The sequence below is a fragment of the Staurois parvus genome, unplaced genomic scaffold, assembly GCF_062004578.1.
Source record: "Staurois parvus isolate SC_StPar_1 unplaced genomic scaffold, SC_StPar_1.0 ptg003838l, whole genome shotgun sequence".
Lineage (NCBI taxonomy): Eukaryota > Metazoa > Chordata > Amphibia > Anura > Ranidae > Staurois > Staurois parvus.
This window is the reverse complement of record NW_028321633.1, coordinates 14,793-35,787: the sequence shown is the minus strand read 5'-3', so window position 1 is coordinate 35,787 and position 20,995 is coordinate 14,793. Positions and strand designations below refer to the sequence as shown.

Below are 20,995 nucleotides of genomic sequence, written 5' to 3'. Positions count from 1 at the left end.
TTTTTTTTTTTTGGGGGGGTAATGCATCTTATGGAGCAAAAAATACGGTATATCAAATGTCTTTTTCCAGCCAATTGCTTTTCCGGGGGGTTTCACATTGTTTCTAATATATGGGTAAATTTAAGAGCTGTTTTGAAAGATGGATGGGTCCCTATTCAACTGTGCATTTCCTAGCCCCGTGGAAGACCACGCTTTTAGGATGGTCTAATATTTAATAAAATACAGCCTGTGAATTGCCCAGGGAGCAGCATTAACATTGTGGCTTGTAGTACATCCATAATTTTATACTAATAAGCTGTGTATTGGGTCTGTGCACAGGATGGGTCTCTCCATGGTGTTTGGGTGACAGGTTCTCTTTGATAAAATTCAACCTTCATTCTTCCTTGCAAAGTAAACGCATGAAGGTTAAATTAATCTGCACATTCAGGATAAAGCGACAGGTTCACCATAATGCCAACCTCCACAAATGCAAATACTTTCCTGGTTTTTGCTCCTCAGCCAATCTGTTCAGTTGGAAATGAAAGTAAAGCCCCGAAGGAGTGGTGTTTGTGAAGTCATGCTGGTGCTTGTTGAAGGGGGGGAATTGTTGGGAAAGGGTGAGGGATTACAGGAAACATTGATTTTCTCTTTTTTTAATCAACATACAGGATAAATTTAAAGTGATGTAAGGTTGTACTTTTTTTTAAGGCAAACCGCTCCAATCCTCTTCTTTTTTGTGTCATGTCCTCCTGCAGTCAATTCAATTTGTTCATTCTTCTTCTCTTTTCCAACAGATGGAGCGCAAGACTCCATGTCACTACCTGGGAACCATGAATGCTGTGCCCAGTGGGATGAAGCTCCATGACCTCAGAATCCCCATCCTCCTTCCCTCCTGATCACTGCAGTAAAAGTCGCCAACAGACTCATTCTATCCATCCATCCATCCATCCTGCATTGCTGCTCTGTGCACCTTCATGTACGTAGTCATGATTTCTGTGTGCAGTGTTTAATTTTATTAAATTTAGACCTTTCCCACTGGCTGCTGTAGTTTTTCTTCTAGTTTGTGGTGAACAAACAAAATGCTATTCGTGTTAGCTACAATAGACTTGCTCAGTATCTAAACCAGCGGTCACTAAATGGCGGACCACAGTCCGAGAACGGCCCCAAAATGCTCCCTTCTGGACCGCCAGCCTGCAATGACAGATCTGCCGCTGAGCAGGGCGGTCCTCACAGCAACATGACATCACGTGTGTGCGCCCCGCCCCTTGCAGCTCACTGTCTCTCCGGCTCCCTCTCCCTGCCTGTACACAAGCATTCTTCAGCAAGGATCCTGACACAGCTCCTGTCTGCCCTTAAGGTAGGGTGTAGTCTTACAGGGGCACTCTGATGGGCACATTTAATGTTAGAGTCATGCTGATGGGCACATTTAATGTTAAGGTGCACTGTGATGGACACAACATAGAATGTGCCCATCAGAGTGCCCCTTACTATAAATGTGCCCATCAGAGTGCCCCTTACTATAAATGTGCCCATCAGAGTGCCCCTTAATATAAATGTACCCATCAGAGTGCCCCTTACTATAAATGTGCCCATCAGAGTGCCCCTTACTATAAATGTGCCCATCAGAGTGCCCCTTACTATAAATGTGCCCATCAGAGTGCCCCTTACTATAAATGTGCCCATCAGAGTGCCCCTTATTTTATGTTAAGGGTGCACTCTGACGGCCCCATGTTATGTTAAGGGGGCACTCTGACGGCCCCATGTTATGTTAAGGGGGCACTTTGACGGGCCCATGTTATGTTAAGGGGGCACTCTGACGGGCACATACTGTGGAAAGGGGCACTCTGATGGGGAATATGATTTAAAGGGGTACTCTGAGTGAAAGGGGGCACTCTGATGGGAATACCTGATGTAAGGTGGCACTGTGATGGGGACACCTGTTGTAAAGGGGGCACTCTGATGGGCACACCTGATGTGATGGGAATACATGATGTAAAGTTGCACTCTGATGGCGACACTTAGTGTAAGGGGGTGCACTGATGGGCACACTCTATTTGGACCTCGGCCAGAAGAAAATTTTAGTAACCGGACTTCTTGAATTTTAATTCAATACCCCTGATCTAAAAAACTGTTATTGATCATCCTAAATTGGTGTAGTGACTCCTCCTGGCTAGAAAAGGAAAAACCTCCAGCACAGAGGTGGGCTGATATTACCCCAGGGTGGATCCATGGCCGCAGTGGAGAGTTACAGTGATGAAGGGCACCTAGCACTTTAGTATTTTATAGTATTCTGCTCTGGCTCATAAGAGAGAGAGGATTAGGGATTGAGATACCTCCAGCAACATGGGTTCAAAACGTCATCACACTCTCTGAGGGCAGACTCCAATCTTCCTCCAACAGGACTTCTTTTCCTGGCTCTCCAGCTTGGGTACTGTATGCTCCTTGACCTGGCAAGGCAGCTTGAGGATTTTCCTTGTGGTTTACCAAGACTGACATAAATATCTATAATCTAGTATTGCTGCAGCTCCCTTTTTTATTGCCCAAAGCGTCAGTGATTCCTAGTAGCAGCAGCCAGGAACACCAACACTGAGTTTAGGGGAGAGCCAAGTAAAAGACTATTGATCAACCTGGCAGAACTAAATTTACTAGTCACCTCTGTTTATGGCAGGGTGGCTACACTGGGCAAGTTGAAATGAGCAGATCGGTTATCAGGAAAAAACACATAAATACATTTTAAAAAAAAAGGTGAAATTATTCTTTAACTCTGTTTTGCAGATAAAAAAAATGTGCATTTATTATTTATTTTTTTACTTGGAGCCTAGAAAGCATTGCACCCACAATTAGCAGATACAGGTGCCATGCAGGACTCCTGTAGACCTGTCAGTGTATCTGTGTGCTCCTACCTCATACAGGCAAGATGATACACACTGACAGACAGGAAGAGACAAAGAACTACCACAGTGCTCAACAGCTCCGTGGTAGTTCATTGAGAACTACAAGCCAACAGCCGCAAAGGCTATCCTGACTTGTAGTTTTCCATTCACTGAAATCTGTAAATGAATGATGCGACCGAGCAGGAGGAGCCCCACATGGTTGCATTTAAAAAAAAAAAAAAAATAGTAACCGCTATCAGGGGAAAGATCTGCTCGCTGTGACTAGATGCAGCAGAGCGGGCCCCGGGAACATGTTGCATGTTCCCAAAGATTAACTTATCCTTTAACTTTGAGTTAAACCTGCATGCCAGAGATGGAGGCAGCTGATGTGATGTGCAACTCGCCATCCTTACTGGAGCTGTTGTATTCTCAGCCTTACTTTTGGCATTTTTATGTGGCTGACCAGTAAAGAGGGGGGGGGGGGGTAGGATGAAACCCAAGCTTTCCCATGCAATTATTTTGCAGGTAAAACAAATGTGCATTCATTCATTTATTTATTTGTTTTGGTGCATGTAAAACATTGCACCCCGTGATCAGCAGATCGCTGGTGCAATGACAGGCTCCTGCAGGTTGCCATTGTATCTGTCTGCTCGTTCCTCATATGGACAGGCAGTTACACGATGACAGGAAGACTCAATGAACTGCCTAGAGCACTCACTAGCACCCTGGTAGTTCAAGAACTGCAAGCCGTCAGACGCAAAGACTGTTGATACTTGTAGTTCATTAATTTACATTCTGACCACACGGCTGCATTCTTTTCAAATTGTGACAGCTAGCGCTGAGAGAAGATCCCTGGCCCGCTGTCACAGGTGGGGGGGGGATTGGTGACCCTAAAGTGTGTGGAACTTGTAACAAACCTTTAAGTTGCATGAAACCTTTCCTGCCAATATGTCTGGACCTGATTGGCATATTGCCTCTTTATTGTATGCTCTGTATAAGAAGTGCCAATATACTGGATGTGCTATACTCAGATTTGGGCAAGAAGAGGAGATTACTGTATAAATCTGCTTTATGGGTCAGTCCACCTAAAATGGATATTTTAATTATGGGTGGTGATTAGTAAATGGAGACCCCTCATATCTTAGGAATTCACAGTCTTCTCCATAAAATTCTTGGCTATGATAATGCACTAAAAGTGCCTCACAGTTTCTACCACTGTGCCGTGTGTTGCTGTTGGGCTTTGCTGACTGGACCCCCACCCATATCTTTGGGTTCCTTAAAGTGATATTAAAGGCAGATTAAGAAAAATAAATGTGTCATACTTACCTGCTCTGTGCATTGGTTTTGCACACAACATAAATATTAAATATTGGATGAAGCGCTCTGCTATAATAGTACTATACACAAAACCAAAATATTGTACAAATATATATAAAACAAAAAAAGAAAGTGACTAGTGCTTAATAAATATTATATGTGTAAACACAATAAAAATATATAATTCATATAAAACCAGTCTGCCCCCAAGTGGCTAAAAACTGGTTAAACATGTGCACACACGACTTAAATAAGGGTGACCAAGTGCTTACTTACATATATAATGTCTTAATAAATATAATAAAAAATCACAGTGAATAATCTCAAAAAGTGCCAAGTGTTAAAATGCAATCAATATACATCTAATATCATCATGTGCAAAATCATGCTATCATTCTTCTGTGAAAATTAAGATATAAATAGGTGCTTCTTCATCAAAATTGTGCTCAGACCAAGGTGTCACTCCAGTGCATCAATCCTAAATATCCAGAGTGCCTCCTCACCTCCAACATTCGACCCCTAGAGGTCACAGATCATTTATTTAAATGATGTTCTAGACCGACACCAGGATATATCTTGTCCCCACGACTCAAAATCTTATTATATAAGATGACTCAGCCATATATCCATGGACCATGGAAGATTAAGCAAAAAGAGAGATCTCCATTGCGCAATATGTAACGATTATTAAATATAAAGACCAGACGAATAACTCACATGCTCCTAGTAGTTAACAAGCGGTTCCCCCATATCCTATGGGAGTAATAGGAAATCACGTTTGGCAAAAACCGGAAGTGCGTCACCGGAAACACGTCACCGAGCTCCACCCGGAAATGACGGAATATGAGGGCACTCGAGCAGGCTCACTCCTGAGCTGCTGCTGTGTGTGACCATTTACACACACACAGCATGGCTTGGCTCCATTCCTGGAATGAGGGGGGGCTCAGGGAAGTGGGGGCTGCTGTACACAAGTCTGTTTTTAACTTCATGTATTCAAGATAAAAAACGTTGAGCCTTTACAACCACTTTAACCACTTGCCCTCCAGAGGATCCCCCCACTCCTGACCAGGCCCTGTTTTGCGATATGGCGCTGTGTTAATTTAACTGACAATTGTGCAGTCATGCAACGCTGCACCCAAATGAAATTTGTCCTTTTCCCACAAATAGAGCTTTCTTTCTGTGGTATTTGATCGCTTGTGCGTTTTTTATTTTTTGAAAAAAAACCAATATTTTTAACGTTTTGCTTTTAAACACGTCTCCTCTTCTTCCTTCTCCTTTTCTTCTTCCTGCTTTTTCTTCTTTTTCTTTTCTTCCTCTTTCTTCTTCTTTTTCTTTTCCTCCTTCTTTTTTTCCTCTTTCTTCTTCTTTTTCTTTTTTTTTTCTTTCGTCTTTTCCTCTTCTTTCGTCTTTTCCTCTTCTTTCTTCTTTTCCTCTTCTTTTCTTTTTTCTTTTCCTCTTCTTTTCATCTTCTTTTCCTCTTCTTTCTTCTTTTCCTCTTTGCTTCTTTCTTCTTTTCCTCTGCTTTCTTCTTTTCTTTCTTCTTTTCATCTTCTACTTTTCTTGATTCTTTTCCTCTTCTTCTTTTCCTCTTCTTTTTTTTCTTCTTTTCCTCTTCTTTTTTGTCTTCTTTCCTCTTCTTTTCTGTCTTCTTTTCCTCTTCTTTTCTGTCTTCTTTTCCTCTTCTTTTCTGTCTTCTTTTCCTCCTTCTTTTCCTCTTCTTTTCCTCTTCTTTCTTCTTTTCCTCTTCTTTTCTGTCTTCTTTTACTCCTTCTTTTCCTCTTCTTTTCTTCTTCTTTTCCTCTTCTTTTTTGTCTTCTTTTCCTCTTCTTTTCTTTCTTCTTTTCCTCCTTCTTTTCCTCTTCTTTTCTTTCTTCTTTTCTGTCTTCTTTTACTCCTTATTTTCCTCTTCTTTTCCTCTTCTTTCTTCTTCTTTTCCTCTTCTTTTTTGTCTTCTTTTCTTCTTATTTTCCTCTTCTTTCTTCTTTTCCTCTTCTTTTCTTCTTATTTTCCTCTTCTTTCTTCTTTTCCTCTTCTTTTCTTTCTTCTTTTCTTCTGCTTTCTTCTTTTCCGTTGCTTTCTTCTTTCCTTTCTTCTATTCCTTCTCTTTCTTCTTTTCCTCTTCTTTTCTTCTTTCTTTTCTTCTTCTTTTTCTCTTCTTTTCTTTCTTCTTTTCCTTTTCTTTTCTTCTTTTCCTCTTCTTTTCTTTCTTCTTTTCCTCTTCTTTTCTTTCTTCTTTTCATCTTCTTTTCCAATTATTTTTCTCTTCTTTCTTCTTTTTCTTCTCTTTCTTCTTTTCCTTCTCTATTCCTTCTCTTTCTTCTTTTCCTCTTCTTTTCCTATTGTTTTCTTTATTTTCCTTTTCTTTCTTCTTTTCTTTTTTCTTTCTTCTATTCCTTCTCATTCTTCTTTTCCTCTTTTCTTCTTCTTCTTTTCCTCTTCTTTCCCTCTTTTTTTCTTGCTGCTTTTCCTCTTCTTTCTTCTTCTTTGCCTCTTCTTTCTTCTTTTTCTCCTTCTTTTCTTTCTTTTCCTCTTCTTACTTCTTCTTTTCCTCTTCTTTCTTCTTTTCTTTCTTCCTTCTTCTTTTCTTTCTTCCTTCTTCTTTTCCTTCTCTTTCTTCTTTTCCTCTTCTTTTCTTGCTTCTTTTCCTCTTCTTTTCTTCTTCTTTTCCTCTTTTCTTCTTCTTTTCCTCTTTTCTGCTTCTTTTCCTCTTCTTTCTTCTTTTATTTCTTCTTTCTTCTTTTCTTTCTCTTTCTTCTTTTCTTTCTTCTATTCCTTCTCTTTCTTCTTTTCCTCTTCTTTTCTTTCTTCTTTTCCTCTTCTTTTCCTTTTCTTTTCTTTCTTCTTTTCCTTTTCTTTTCTTTCTTCTTTTCCTTTTCTTTTCTTTCTTCTTTTCCTTTTCTTTTCTTTCTTCTTTTCCTTCTTTTTTCCTCTTCTTTCTTCTTTTCTTTTTTCTTTCTTCTTTTCCTTCTCTTTATTCTTTTCTTTCTTCTATTCCTTCTCTTTATTCTTTTCTTTCTTCTATTCCTTCTCTTTATTCTTTTCGTCTTCTTTTTTTCTTTTCCTCTTCTTTTCCCCTTCTTCTTTTCCTCTTCTTTTCTTTCTTCTTTTCCTCTTCTTTTCTTTCTTCTTTTTCTCTTCTTTTCTTTCTTCTTTTCCTCTTCTTTTCTTTCTTCTTTTCCTCTTCTTTTCTTTCTTCTTTTCCTCTTCATTTCTTTCTTCTATTCCTTCTCTTTCTTCTTTTCCCTTTCTTCTTTTCTTCATTTCTTTCTTCTTTTCCTCTTCATTTCTTTCTTCTTTTCCTCTTCTTTCTTCTTTTCCCTTTCTTCTTTTCTTTCTTCTATTCCTTCTTTTCCTCTTCTTTTCTTCTTTTCCTCTTCTTTTCTTCTTTTCCTTTTCTTTTTTCTTCATTTCCTTTTCTTTTTTCTTCATTTCCTCTTCTTTTCTTTCTTCTTTTCCTCTTCTTTTCTTGCTTCTTTTCTTGCTTCTTTTCCTCTTTTTTTCTTGCTTCTTTTCTTGCTTCTTTTCCTCTTCTTTTCTTGCTTCTTTTCCCCTTCTTTTCTTTCTTTTCCTCTTCTTTCTTCTTTTCTTTCTTCCTTCTTCTTTTCCTCTTCTTTCTTCTTCTTTTCCTCTTCTTTTCTTCTTCTTTCTTCTTCTTTTTTCTTCTTCTTTTCCTCTTCGTTTCTTTCTTCTTTTCCTCTTCTTTTCTTTCTTCTTTTCCTCTTCTTTCTTCTTTTCTTTCTTTCTTCCTTCTTCTTTTCCTTCTCTTTCTTCTTTTCCTCTTCTTTTCCTCTTTCTTCTTTTCTTTCTTCTTTTCTTTCTCTTATTTTCTTTCTTCTATTCCTTCTCTTTCTTCTTTTCCTCTTCTTTTCTTTCTTCTTTTCCTCTTCTTTCTTCTTTTCTTTCTTCTTTTCCTCTTTCTATTCCTTCTCTTTCTTCTTTTCCCCTTCTTCTTTTCCTCTTCGTTTCTTTCTTCTTTTCCTCTTCGTTTCTTTCTTCTTTTCCTCTTCTTTTCTTTCTTCTTTTCCTCTTCTTTTCTTTCTTCTTTTCCTCTTCTTTCTTCCTTATTCTTTTCCTCTTCTCTTCTTGCTTCTTTTCCTCTTCTCTTCTTGCTTCTTTTCCTCTTCTTTTCTTCTTCTTTTCCTCTTTCTTCTTTTCTTTCTTCTTTTCTTTCTCTTTCTTCTTTCTCTTTCTTCTATTCCTTCTCTGTCTTCTTTTCCTTTTCTTTCTTCTTTTCCTCTTCTTTTCTTGCTTCTTTTCCTCTTCTTCTTTTCTTCTTCTTTTCCTCTTCTTTCTTCTTTTCTTTCTTCTTTCTCTTTCTCTTTCTTCTTTTCTTTCTCTTTCTTCTTTTCTTTCTTCTATTCCTTCTCTTTCTTCTTTTCCTTTTCTTTTCTTTCTTCTTTTCCTCTTCTTTCTTTTTTCCTCTTCTTTCTTCTTTTGTTTCCCTTCTTTTTTTTCTTTTCTTTCTTCTATTCCTTCTCTTTATTCTTTTCCTCTTCTTCTTTTCCTCTTCTCTTCTTCTTTCTTTTCTTCTTTTCCTCTTCTTTTCTTGCTGCTTTTCTTCTTCTTTTCTTGCTTCTTTTCCTCTTCTTTTCTTGCTTCTTTTCCTCTTCTTTTCTTGCTTCTTTTCCTCTTCTTTTCTTGCTTCTTTTCCTCTTCTTTTCTTGCTTCTTTTCCTCTTCTTTTCTTGCTTCTTTTCCTCTTCTTTTCTTGCTTCTTTTCCTCTTCTTTCTTCTTTTCCTCCTTCTTTTCCTCTTCTTTCTTCTTTTCCTTCTTCTATTCCTTCTCTTTCTTCTTTTCCCTTCTTCTTTTCCTCTTCTTTTTTATTTCTTTTCCTCTTCTTTTCTTTCTTCTTTTCCTCTTCTTTTCTTTCTTCTTTTCCTTCTTCTATTCCTTCTCTTTCTTCTTTTCCCCTTCTTCTTTTCCTCTTCTTTTCTTCTTTCTTTTCTTCTTCTTTTCTTTCTTCTTTTCCTCTTCTTTTCTTTCTTCTTTTCCTCTTCTTTTCTTTCTTCTTTTCCTCTTCTTCTTTTCTTTCTTCTTTTTCTCTTCTTTTCTTTCTTCTTTTTCTCTTCTTTTCTTTCTTCTTTTTCTCTTCTTTTCTTTCTTCTTTTTCTCTTCTTTTCTTTCTTCTATTCCTTTTCTTTTCTTCTTTTCCTCTTCTTTTCTTTCTTCTTTTCCTCTTCTTTTCATCTTCTTTTCCAATTATTTTCCTCTTCTTTTCTTCTTTTCTTTCTTCTTTTCCTCTTCTTTTCTTTCTTCTTTTTCTCTTCTTTTCTTTCTTCTTTTCCTTTTCTTTTCTTCTTTTCCTCTTCTTTTCTTTCTTCTTTTCCAATTATTTTCTCTTCTTTCTTCTTTTTCTTCTCTTTCTTCTTTTCCTTCTTCTATTCCTTCTCTTTCTTCTTTTCTTCTTTTTTTTTCCTCTTTTCCTCTTCTTTTTTTCTTCTTTTCCTCTTCTTTTCTTTCTTCTTTTCCTCTTCTTTTCTTTCTTCTTTTCTTTTCCTTTCTTCTTTTCTTTTTTCTTTCTTCTATTCCTTCTCTTTCTACTTTTCTTTCTTTTCCTCTTCTTTTCTTTCTTCTTTTCTTCTTCTTTCTTCTTTTCCTCTTCTATTCCTTCTCTTTCTTCTTTTCCTCTTCTTTTCTTTCTTCTTTTCCTTTTCTTTCTTCTTTTTCTTCTTTTCTTTTTTCTTCTTTTCTTTTTTCTTCTTTTCCTTCTCTTTCTTCTTTTCTTTCTTCTATTCCTTCTCTTTCTTCTTTTCTTTCTTCTATTCCTTCTCTTTCTTCTTTTCCCCTTCTTCTTTTCCTCTTTTCTTCTTTTTTTCTTCTTTTCCTCTTCTTTTCTCTCTTGTTTTCCTCTTCTTTTTTTCTTCTTTTCTGTCTTCTTTCTTCTTCTTTTCCTCCTGCTTTTCCTCCTTCTTTTCCTCTTCTTTTCTTTCTGCTTTTCCTTTGCTTTCTTCTTTTCTTTCTTCTATTCCTTCTCTTTCTGCTTTTCCTCTTCTTTCTTTTCTTCTTCTTTTCCTCTTCTTTTCTTTCTTCCTTTCCTATTTTTTTTTCTTTCTTTTCCTTTTCTTTTGTTCTTCTTTTCCTCTGCTTTCTTCTTTTCCTCTGCTTTCTTCTTTTCCTTCTTCTATTCCTTCTCTTTCTTCTTTTCCTCTTCTTCTTTTCCTCTTCTTTTCCTCTTTTTTTTTCTTCTTTTCCTCTTCTTTTCTCTCTTGTTTTCCTCTTCTTTTTTTCTTCTTTTCTGTCTTCTTTTCCTCTGCTTTTCTTTCTGCTTTTCCTCCTTCTTTTCCTCTTCTTTCTTCTTCTTGTCCTCTTCTTTCTTCTTTTCTTTCTTCTATTCCTTCTCTTTCTTCTTTTCTTTCTTCTTTTCTTTCTTCTTTTCTTTCTTCTTTCTTCTTTTCCTCTTCTTTTCTTTCTTCTTTTCCTCTTCTTTTCTTTCTTCTTTTCCTCTTCTTTTCTTTCTTTTTTTCCTCTTCTTTTCTTCTTTTTTTCCTCTTCTTTTCTTCTTCTTTTCCTCTTCTTTCTTCTTTTCCTCTTCTTTCTTCTATTCCTTCTTCTATTCCTTCTCTTTCTTCTTTTCCCTTCTTCTTTTCCTCTTCTTTTTTATTTCTTTTCTTTCTTCTTTTCCTCTTTTTTTCTTTCTTCTTTTTCTCTTCTTTTTCTCTTCTTTTCTTTCTTCTTTTCCTTTTCTTTTCTTCTTTTCCTCTTCTTTTCTTTCTTCTTTTCCTCTTCTTCTTTTCTTTCTTCTTTTCATCTTCTTTTCTTTCTTCTTTTCCTCTTCTTTTCTTTCTTCTTTTCATCTTCTTTTCTTTCTTCTTTTCCTTCTTCTATTCCTTCTCTTTCTTCTTTTCCCCTTCTTCTTTTCCCCTTCTTCTTTTCATCTTCTTTTCTTCTTTCTTTTCTTCTTCTTTTCTTTCTTCTTTTTCTCTTCTTTTCTTTCTTCTTTTCCTCTTCTTTTCTTTCTTCTTTTCCTCTTTTTTTTTCTTCTTTTCCTCTTCATTTCTTTCTTCTATTCCTTCTCTTTCTTCTTTTCCCTTTCTTCTTTTCTTCATTTCTTTCTTCTTTTCCTCTTCATTTCTTTCTTCTTTTCCTCTTCTTTCTTCTTTTCCCTTTCTTCTTTTCTTTCTTCTATTCCTTCTTTTCCTCTTCTTTTCTTCTTTTCCTCTTCTTTTCTTCTTTTCCTTTTCTTTTTTCTTCATTTCCTCTTCTTTTCTTTCTTCTTTTCCTCTTCTTTTCTTGCTTCTTTTCTTGCTTCTTTTCCTCTTCTTTTCTTGCTTCTTTTCCCCTTCTTTTCTTTCTTTTCCTCTTCTTTCTTCTTTTCTTTCTTCCTTCTTCTTTTCCTCTTCTTTTCCTCTTCTTTTCCTCTTCTTTTCCTCTTCTTTTCCTCTTCTTTTCCTCTTCTTTTCCTCTTCTTTTCTTCTTCTTTCTTCTTCTTTTTTCTTCTTCTTTTCCTCTTCGTTTCTTTCTTCTTTTCCTCTTCTTTTCTTTCTTCTTTTCCTCTTCTTTCTTCTTTTCTTTCTTTCTTCCTTCTTCTTTTCCTTCTCTTTCTTCTTTTCCTCTTCTTTTCCTCTTTCTTCTTTTCTTTCTTCTTTTCTTTCTCTTATTTTCTTTCTTCTATTCCTTCTCTTTCTTCTTTTCCTCTTCTTTTCTTTCTTCTTTTCCTCTTCTTTCTTCTTTTCTTTCTTCTTTTCCTCTTTCTATTCCTTCTCTTTCTTCTTTTCCCCTTCTTCTTTTCCTCTTCGTTTCTTTCTTCTTTTCCTCTTCGTTTCTTTCTTCTTTTCCTCTTCTTTTCTTTCTTCTTTTCCTCTTCTTTTCTTTCTTCTTTTCCTCTTCTTTCTTCCTTATTCTTTTCCTCTTCTCTTCTTGCTTCTTTTCCTCTTCTCTTCTTGCTTCTTTTCCTCTTCTTTTCTTCTTCTTTTCCTCTTCTTTCTTCTTTTCTTTCTTCTTTTCTTTCTCTTTCTTCTTTCTCTTTCTTCTATTCCTTCTCTGTCTTCTTTTCCTTTTCTTTCTTCTTTTCCTCTTCTTTTCTTGCTTCTTTTCCTCTTCTTCTTTTCTTCTTCTTTTCCTCTTCTTTCTTCTTTTCTTTCTTCTTTCTCTTTCTCTTTCTTCTTTTCTTTCTCTTTCTTCTTTTCTTTCTTCTATTCCTTCTCTTTCTTCTTTTCCTTTTCTTTTCTTTCTTCTTTTCCTCTTCTTTCTTTTTTCCTCTTCTTTCTTCTTTTGTTTCCCTTCTTTTTTTTCTTTTCTTTCTTCTATTCCTTCTCTTTATTCTTTTCCTCTTCTTCTTTTCCTCTTCTCTTCTTCTTTCTTTTCTTCTTTTCCTCTTCTTTTCTTGCTGCTTTTCTTCTTCTTTTCTTGCTTCTTTTCCTCTTCTTTTCTTGCTTCTTTTCCTCTTCTTTTCTTGCTTCTTTTCCTCTTCTTTTCTTGCTTCTTTTCCTCTTCTTTCTTCTTTTCCTCCTTCTTTTCCTCTTCTTTCTTCTTTTCCTTCTTCTATTCCTTCTCTTTCTTCTTTTCCCTTCTTCTTTTCCTCTTCTTTTTTATTTCTTTTCCTCTTCTTTTCTTTCTTCTTTTCCTTCTTCTATTCCTTCTCTTTCTTCTTTTCCCCTTCTTCTTTTCCTCTTCTTTTCTTCTTTCTTTTCTTCTTCTTTTCTTTCTTCTTTTCCTCTTCTTTTCTTTCTTCTTTTCCTCTTCTTTTCTTTCTTCTTTTTCTTTCTTCTTTTCTTTCTTCTTTTTCTTTCTTCTTTTCTTTCTTCTTTTTCTCTTCTTTTCTTTCTTCTTTTTCTCTTCTTTTCTTTCTTCTTTTTCTCTTCTTTTCTTTCTTCTTTTTCTCTTCTTTTCTTTCTTCTTTTTCTCTTCTTTTCTTTCTTCTTTTTCTCTTCTTTTCTTTCTTCTTTTTCTCTTCTTTTCTTTCTTCTTTTTCTCTTCTTTTCTTTCTTCTTTTCCTTTTCTTTTCTTCTTTTCCTCTTCTTTTCTTTCTTCTTTTCCTCTTCTTTTCATCTTCTTTTCCAATTATTTTCCTCTTCTTTTCTTCTTTTCTTTCTTCTTTTCCTCTTCTTTTCTTTCTTCTTTTTCTCTTCTTTTCTTTCTTCTTTTCCTTTTCTTTTCTTCTTTTCCTCTTCTTTTCTTTCTTCTTTTCCAATTATTTTCTCTTCTTTCTTCTTTTTCTTCTCTTTCTTCTTTTCCTTCTTCTATTCCTTCTCTTTCTTCTTTTCTTCTTTTTTTTTCCTCTTTTCCTCTTCTTTTTTTCTTCTTTTCCTCTTCTTTTCTTTCTTCTTTTCCTCTTCTTTTCTTTCTTCTTTTCTTTTCCTTTCTTCTTTTCTTTTTTCTTTCTTCTATTCCTTCTCTTTCTACTTTTCTTTCTTTTCCTCTTCTTTTCTTTCTTCTTTTCTTCTTCTTTCTTCTTTTCCTCTTCTATTCCTTCTCTTTCTTCTTTTCCTCTTCTTTTCTTTCTTCTTTTCCTTTTCTTTCTTCTTTTTCTTCTTTTCTTTTTTCTTCTTTTCTTTTTTCTTCTTTTCCTTCTCTTTCTTCTTTTCTTTCTTCTATTCCTTCTCTTTCTTCTTTTCTTTCTTCTATTCCTTCTCTTTCTTCTTTTCCCCTTCTTCTTTTCCTCTTTTCTTCTTTTTTTCTTCTTTTCCTCTTCTTTTCTCTCTTGTTTTCCTCTTCTTTTTTTCTTCTTTTCTGTCTTCTTTCTTCTTCTTTTCCTCCTGCTTTTCCTCCTTCTTTTCCTCTTCTTTTCTTTCTGCTTTTCCTTTGCTTTCTTCTTTTCTTTCTTCTATTCCTTCTCTTTCTGCTTTTCCTCTTCTTTCTTTTCTTCTTCTTTTCCTCTTCTTTTCTTTCTTCCTTTCCTATTTTTTTTCTTTCTTTTCCTTTTCTTTTGTTCTTCTTTTCCTCTGCTTTCTTCTTTTCCTCTGCTTTCTTCTTTTCCTTCTTCTATTCCTTCTCTTTCTTCTTTTCTTTCTTCTTTTCTTTCTTCTTTTCCTCTTCTTTCTTCTTTTCCTCTTCTTTTCTTTCTTCTTTTCCTCTTCTTTTCTTTCTTTTTTTCCTCTTCTTTTCTTCTTCTTTTCCTCTTCTTTCTTCTTTTCCTCTTCTTTCTTCTTTTCCTCTTCTTTCTTCTATTCCTTCTTCTATTCCTTCTCTTTCTTCTTTTCCCTTCTTCTTTTCCTCTTCTTTTTTATTTCTTTTCTTTCTTCTTTTCCTCTTTTTTTCTTTCTTCTTTTTCTCTTCTTTTTCTCTTCTTTTCTTTCTTCTTTTCCTTTTCTTTTCTTCTTTTCCTCTTCTTTTCTTTCTTCTTTTCCTCTTCTTCTTTTCTTTCTTCTTTTCATCTTCTTTTCTTTCTTCTTTTCCTCTTCTTTTCTTTCTTCTTTTCATCTTCTTTTCTTTCTTCTTTTCCTTCTTCTATTCCTTCTCTTTCTTCTTTTCCCCTTCTTCTTTTCCTCTTCTTTTCATCTTCTTTTCTTCTTTCTTTTCTTCTTCTTTTCTTTCTTCTTTTCCTCTTCTTTTCTTTCTTCTTTTCCTCTTCTTTTCTTTCTTCTTTTCCTCTTTTCTTTCTTCTTTTCCTCTTTTCTTTCTTCTTTTCCTCTTTTCTTTCTTCTTTTCCTCTTCTTTTCCAATTATTTTTCTCTTCTTTCTTCTTTTTCTTCTCTTTCTTCTTTTCCTTCTCTATTCCTTCTCTTTCTTCTTTTCCTCTTCTTTTCCTATTGTTTTCTTTATTTTCCTTTTCTTTCTTCTTTCTTTTTTCTTTCTTCTTTCTTTTTTCTTTCTTCTTTTCCTCTTTTCTTCTTCTTCTTTTCCTCTTCTTTCTTCTTTTCCTCTTCTTTTCTCCTTTTTTTCCTCTTCTTTCTTCTTTTCTTTCTTCTTTTCCTCTTCTTTTCTTTCTTCTTTCTTTCTTCTATTCCTTCTCTTTCTTCTTTTCCTCTTTTCTTCTTCTTCTTTTCCTCTTTTCTGTCTTCTTTTCCTCTTCTTTTCTGTCTTCTTTTCCTCTTCTTATCTGTCTTCTTTTCCTCTTCTTTCTTCTTTTCCTCTTCTTTCTTCTTTTCCTCTTCTTTTCTGTCTTCTTTTCCTCTTCTTTTCTGTCTTCGTTTCCTCTTCTTTTCTTTCTTCTTTTCCTTTTCTTTCTTTTTTCCCTCTTCTTTCTTCTTTTCCTTCTCTTTATTCTTTTCTTTCTTCTATTCCTTCTCTTTCTTCTTTGCCTCTTCTTTTCCTCTTCTTTTCTTCTTCTTTTCCTCTGCTTTCTTCTTTTCTTTCTTCTTTTGCTCTTCTTCTTTTCTTTTTCTTTTCCTGTTCTTTTCTTTCTTCTTTTCCTCTTCTTTTCTTTCTTCTTTTCCTCTTTTCTTCTTTTCCTCCTTTTTTTTTTCTTCTTTTCCTCTTCTCTTCTTTTCCTCTTTTTTTTTCTCTTCTTTTCCTCTTCTTTCTTCTTTTCCTTTTCTTTCTTCTTTTTCTTCTTTTCTTTTTCTTCTTTTCCTTCTCTTTCTTCTTTTCTTTCTTCTATTCCTTCTCTTTCTTCTTTTCCTTTTCTTCTTTTCCTCTTCTTTTCTTCTTTTTTTTCTTCTTTTCCTCTTCTTTTCTTTCTTCTTTTCCTCTTCTTTCTTCTTTTCCTTTTCTTTTCTTTCTTCTTTTCCTTTTCTTTTCTTTCTTCTTTTCCTATTCTTTCTTCTTTTCTTTCTCTTTCTTTTCTTTCTTCTATTCCTTCTCTTTCTTCTTTTCCCCTTCTTTTCTTCTTCTTTTCCTCTTCTTTTCTTTCTTCCTTTCCTCTTTTCCTCTGCTTTTCTTCTTCTTTTCCTCTTTTCCTTCTTCTATTCCTTCTCTTTCTTCTTTTCCTTCTTCTATTCCTTCTCTTTCTTCTTTTCCTCTTCTTCTTTTCCAATTCTTTTCTTCTTTTTTTTTCTTTTCCTCTTCTTTTCTTTCTTGTTTTCCTCTTCTTTTTTTTCTTTTCCTTTTCTTTTCTGTCTTCTTTTCCTCTCCTTTTCTTTCTGCTTTTCTTCCTTCTTTTCCTCTTCTTTCTTTTTTTTTTTCTTCTTTTCTTTCTTCTTTTCCTCTTCTTTTCTTTCCTCTTCTTTTCTTTCTTCTTTTCTTTCTTCTTTTCTTTTATCTTTTCCTCTTCTTTTCTTAGTCTTTTCCTCTTCTTTCTTCTTTTCCTCTTCTTTTCTTTCTTCTATTTCTTCTCTTTCTTCTTTTCCTTCTTCTTTTCCTCTTCTTTTCTTTCTTCTTTTCCTTCTTCTATTCCTTCTCTTTCTTCTTTTCCCCTTCTTCTTTTCTTCTTTCTTTTCTTCTTTTCCTTCTTCTATTCTTCTTCTTTTCCTCTTCTTTCTCCTTTTTTTCTTCTTTCTTCTTTTCCTCCTTTTCTTTCTTCTTTTCCTCTTCTTTCTTCTTCTTTTCCTCTTCTTTCTTCTTTTCTTTCTTCTTTACCTCCTTCTATTCCTTCTCTTTCTTCTTTTCCCCTTCTTCTTTTCCTCTTCTTTTCTTTCTTCTTTTCCTCTTCTTTTCCTCTTCTTTTCTTTCTTCTTTTCCTCTTCTTTTCTTCTTCTTTTCCTCTTCTTTACCTCCTTCTATTCCTTCTCTTTCTTCTTTTCTTTCTTCTTTTCCTCTTCTTTTCTTTCTTCTTTTCCTCTTCTTTCTTCTTTTCTTTCTTCTTTCTTCTTTTCCTTCTTCTTTCTTCTTTTCCTTCTTCTTTCTTCTTTTCCTTCTTCTTTTCCTCTTCTTTACTTGCTTCTTTTCCTCTTTTCTTTCTTCTTTTCCTTTTCTTTCTTTTTTCCTCTTCTTTCTTCTTTTCTTTTTTCTTTCTTCTTTTCCTTCTCTTTATTCTTTTCTTTCTTCTATTCCTTCTCTTTATTCTTTTCCTCTTCTTTTTTTCTTTTCCTCTTCTTCTTTTCCTCTTCTTTTTATTCTTCTTTTCCTCTTCTTTTCTTTCTTCTTTTCTTCTTCTTTCTTCTTTTCCTCTGCTTTCTTCTTTTCCTTTACTTTCTTCTTTTCCTTCTTCTATTCCTTCTCTTTTTTCTTTGCCTCTTCTTCTTTTTCTCTTTTCTTCTTTGCCTCTTCTTCTTTTCCTCTTTTTTTCTTTTCCTCTTCTTCTTTTTTTTCTTTTTTTTTTCTTCATTTCCTCTTCTTTTCTGTCTTCTTTTCCTCTTCTTTTCTTTCTTCGTTTCCTCTTCTTTTCTTCCTTTTTTTCCTTTCCTTTCTTCTTTTCCTTCTCTTTCTTCTTTTCTTTCTTCTATTCCTTCTCTTTTTTCTTTGCCTCTTCTTCTTTTTCTCTTCTTTGCCTCTTTTTCTTTACCTCTTTTTTTTTTTCTTTTCCTCTTCTCCTCTTTTCCTCTCTTTTTCTTCATCTTCTTTTCCTCTTCTTTTCTTTCTTCTTTTCCTCTTCTTTTCTTTCTTCTTTTCCTCTGCTTTCTTCTTTTCTTTCTTCCTTTCCTTCTCTTTATTCTTTTCCTCTTCTTTTCTTTCTTCTTTTCCTCTTCTTTTCTTTCTTCTTTTCCTATTTTTTTTTTCTTCTTTTCCTCTCCTTTTCTTTCTTCTTTTCCTCTTCTTTCTTCTTCTTTTTCTCTTCTTTCATCTTCTTTTCCTCTTCTTTCTACTTCTTTTCCTCTTCTTTCTTCTTCTTTTCCTCTTCCTCCTTCTTTTCTTTCTTCTTTTCCTCCTTTTCTTTCTTCTTTTCCTCTGCTTTCTTCTTTTCCTCTTCTTCTTTTCTTCTTTCTTTTCTTCTTTTCCTTTTCTTTTCTTTCTTCTTTTCCTCTTCTTTTCTTTTTTCTTTTCCTCTTCTTTTCTTTGTTTTCTTCTTCTCTTCATTTCTTCTTCTTTCCTTCTTTCTTTTTCTTCTCCCCTTCTTTCTTTCTTTCTTTCTCTTCTCCCTTTCTTCTTTCTTTTTTTTCTCCCTTTCTTCTTTCTTTTTCTTCTCCCTTTCTTCTTTCTTTTTCTTCTCCCTTTCTTCTTTCTTTTTCTTCTCCCTTTCTTCTTTCTTTTTCTTCTCCCTTTCTTCTTTCTTTTTCTTCTCCCTTTCTTCTTTCTTTTTCTTCTCCCTTTCTTCTTTCTTTTTCTTCTCCCTTTCTTCTTTCTTTTTCTTCTCCCTTTCTTCTTTCTTTTTTCCTCCTCCTCCTCCCATCATCTCCTCCTCCTCCCATCATCTCCTCCTCCTCCATTTCTATCTCCTCCATTATCCCCATCTCCTCCTCCATCATCCCCATCTGCTCTTCCTCCTCCATCTCTATCTCCTCCTTTTCCATCTCCTCCTCCATCATCTCCTCCTCTTCCATCTCCATTTCCTTCTCTTCCATCTCCTCCTTCTCTATCATCCCCATCTCCTCCTCCATCATCCCCATCTTCTCTTCCTCCTCCATCTCCTCCTCCTCCCCAATCTCTTCCTCCTCCTCCTATCTCTTCCTCCATCTCCTCCTCCTCCATCATCTCCATCTCCTCCTCCATCATCTCCATCTCCTCCTCCATCATCTCATCCTCTTCCATCTCCATCTCCTCCATCATCTCCTCTTCCTCCATCATCCCCATCCATCACCTCTATCTGCTCCTCCATCTCTATCTCCTCCTCCTCCTGCATCTCCCCCTCCTTCATCTTCTCCACCTCCTCCTCTGTCATCTCCTCCATCATCTCCATCTCCTCCTCCTCCATCATCTCCTCCTCTTCCATCCCCATCTCCTTCTCCATCATCCCATCTCCTCCTCCATCATCTCCATCTGCTCTTCCTCCTCCATGTCCTCTTCCTCCATCTTCTCCTCCTCCTCCTCCATCATCTCCTTCTCCTCCTCCTCCCCCTCCTCCATCATCTCCTCCTCCATCATCATCCTCCTCACAGTAACAATATAACATGAAGTCAACAAAACATTTTTTTTTTAAGCTTTTTGTTTACTTTTTAATTTCCTAAATTTTTTTTTGTACTTGAGATCGAATCGTGACACCCACGGGTCGGCGGGGGCTTGGGCGCGCCCCCCTGCCTGCAAAAACAACGGGAGTGCGAATGACGTTTTGAAACGTGATTTTGTGCAGCGGTGCCACCCTGTCGCCGTTTTTATACAGTGGCTGGTCGGCAACCAGTTAATTTTGTAAATTTTTCTTTCTACCTTGTGATTTATGTTTTGTAAACACAGGAACCGGCTGATCTGTGATTCGTTACAGCAGATCAGCATGATGACTGATCGGTGCTGTACCAAATCAAAGCAGTGCCGGGCTGGCTGGCACACGTGTGCACCCCCTGTCCGGGTGCTTGAATGGTGTATGAAGTACGTGATCCAGTGCAGGGAGCCCACTTTGCCAACGTATTCCTACGTGAAGCGGTCTGCAAACAGTTAAGATAGGTAGAGGAATGAAATTTCCCAATAATGACACTGAAGTGTAATAACCGGAAATGGATATTCCACACTGTATAATGTGTAGCTTTGATGTAAAACATTGTTTTCCCCCATGTAGTTGTATGTTATTGTATATATTATTATTCTGACTACTTTCAGAGCGTGAGGAAAGTACTGTTGAGAACCGGCAGTTGTCAAAGCAGGGATCGGCACCGATCATCAGTGCTCAGCAGTGCCACCCACCACTTCTGCCCAGCAGTGCCGCCCACCTGTGCCAAGCAGTGCCACCCACCAGTTCTGCCCACAAGTACCCAGCAGTGCCACCCACCTGTGCCACCAGTCAGTGCCGCCAGTCAGTTCCCAGCAGTTGCGCCAGTCAGTATCGCCTATCATCGCCGAATATCATTACCCAACTCATTAGTGCTGCCTATCAGTGCAGCTTCATCAACGCAGATCAGTGAAGGAGAAAAATGACCAGTTTGCAAAATGTTATAATAGAAACAAAGGAACTTTTTTTTTTGCTCTTTTTTTGTTTATGGCGCAAAAAGTAAAACACCCAGCAGCAAGTAAATACCACCAAAAGAAAGCTCGATTTGTGAGAAAAAAATAATAAAAATTCCATATGGGAATAATGTTGCATGATCACGCAATTGTCCTTCAAATTGCGACAGCGCTGAAAGCTGAAAATTGGCCTGGTAAGGAACGGGATATAAGTGCCCGGTAGGCAAGTGGTTAATGTCTGTGGGAGGAATATTGCCTCAAGAAGAACACATACCTAAAAATAAAACATATGGATTCCTCCATTCACATCGATCAATGTGGATGAAGAAATCTGTGCCAGAAGAAAACGGAAAAAAAATATATGCCGAAGTATAGGAGCGATCCACCCACTGACCGCCCCCGGCCCCCATATTTGGGCGTATACATTCTGTCAGAGTAAACATGTCAGTGCTGCAGCTGATTGGTCTTCCTGCAAAGCAAACAACGATTAACAATAAAACACAGTAACAATATAACATGAAGTCAACAAAACAACAATTTGTTTTTAACTTTCTTAACGTTTGTTTTCTTTTTAATTTTTTAAGTTTTTTTTTTACTTTTTTGATTAATGTTTTGTAAACACAGGAACCAGCTGATCTGTGATTCATTACAGCAGATCAGCATGATGACTGATGAGTGCTGTACCGAATCAAAGCAGTGCTGGTCTGGCGGGCACATGTGTGCACCCCCTGTCCCGGTGCTCGGATCGCATTCTAAGTACGTGGTCCAGTGCAGGGAGCCCGCTTTGCCACCGTATTCCTATGTGAAGCAGTCAGCAAGCAGTTAAGATAGGTAGATGAATGAAATTTCCCAAACAGACAGTGATTGGATATTTTCTAATAATGACACTGAAGTGTAATAACCGGAACTGGATATTCCACAATGTATAACGTGTAGCTTAGATGTTAAATAATAGTTTTCCTCATGTAGTTGTATGTTATTGTATATATTATTTGACTAGATAATGTGTATAATAGTTACCACTAGTTCTGGATAAATGT

General features: G+C 35.9%; 1 long non-coding RNA gene across 2 annotated transcripts in view; it reads left to right on the top strand.

Moving 5' to 3' along the window:
• LOC149427358 (uncharacterized) overlaps positions 1–1,017 on the top strand; it is a 31,549-nt gene extending 30,532 nt beyond the window's left edge. For both annotated transcript variants that reach the window (XR_016311318.1, XR_016311319.1), the window contains exon 7: positions 774–1,017. This is a non-coding gene — a long non-coding RNA (uncharacterized LOC149427358). The remainder of the gene's footprint in view (positions 1–773) is intronic.
• Positions 1,018–20,995: the final 19,978 nt, after the last annotated feature.